The sequence below is a fragment of the Echinops telfairi genome, unplaced genomic scaffold (genome assembly GCF_000313985.2).
Source record: "Echinops telfairi isolate 266 unplaced genomic scaffold, ASM31398v2 ScPeMD7_7414;HRSCAF=8452, whole genome shotgun sequence".
NCBI lineage: Eukaryota > Metazoa > Chordata > Mammalia > Afrosoricida > Tenrecidae > Echinops > Echinops telfairi.
The window spans coordinates 1,819,654-1,820,048 of NW_022111314.1; positions in this window are offsets into that span (position 1 = coordinate 1,819,654).

Genomic DNA, 395 nt, shown 5'->3' on the forward strand with positions numbered 1-395 from the left:
GTCAACAGATAATGACACGGCCATTGAAGGCCGCAGCTGCACGGAGGAAAACAGGATCTTTGTCAGGGACAATTACCCTTCAAGCAGCTTGATTCTGCGGGGCTTTCTCCAAAAAGAGTCAATCAGAACACAAACAGCTGTCTTTAAGGGAGGAAGGGCTGCCTCTTGGCATAGCTCCGGCTGCCAGGAGGGGGCTGGGGGGAGCGGGAGCCAGACACGTGGTGGCCGGAAGACATGGCGCCTCCAAGCTGCCCGCTCACACACCAGGCGCCGTTGGAAGGGCCACACTAGGTCTTTCTCACTCGGAAAGAGGTCCAGTCACTCTTGCATCTGGACGCCGTCTTCATGGACACCCTTCAGTCCCACGGGATACTCCTCCCAGGCGTGGGTCCAAG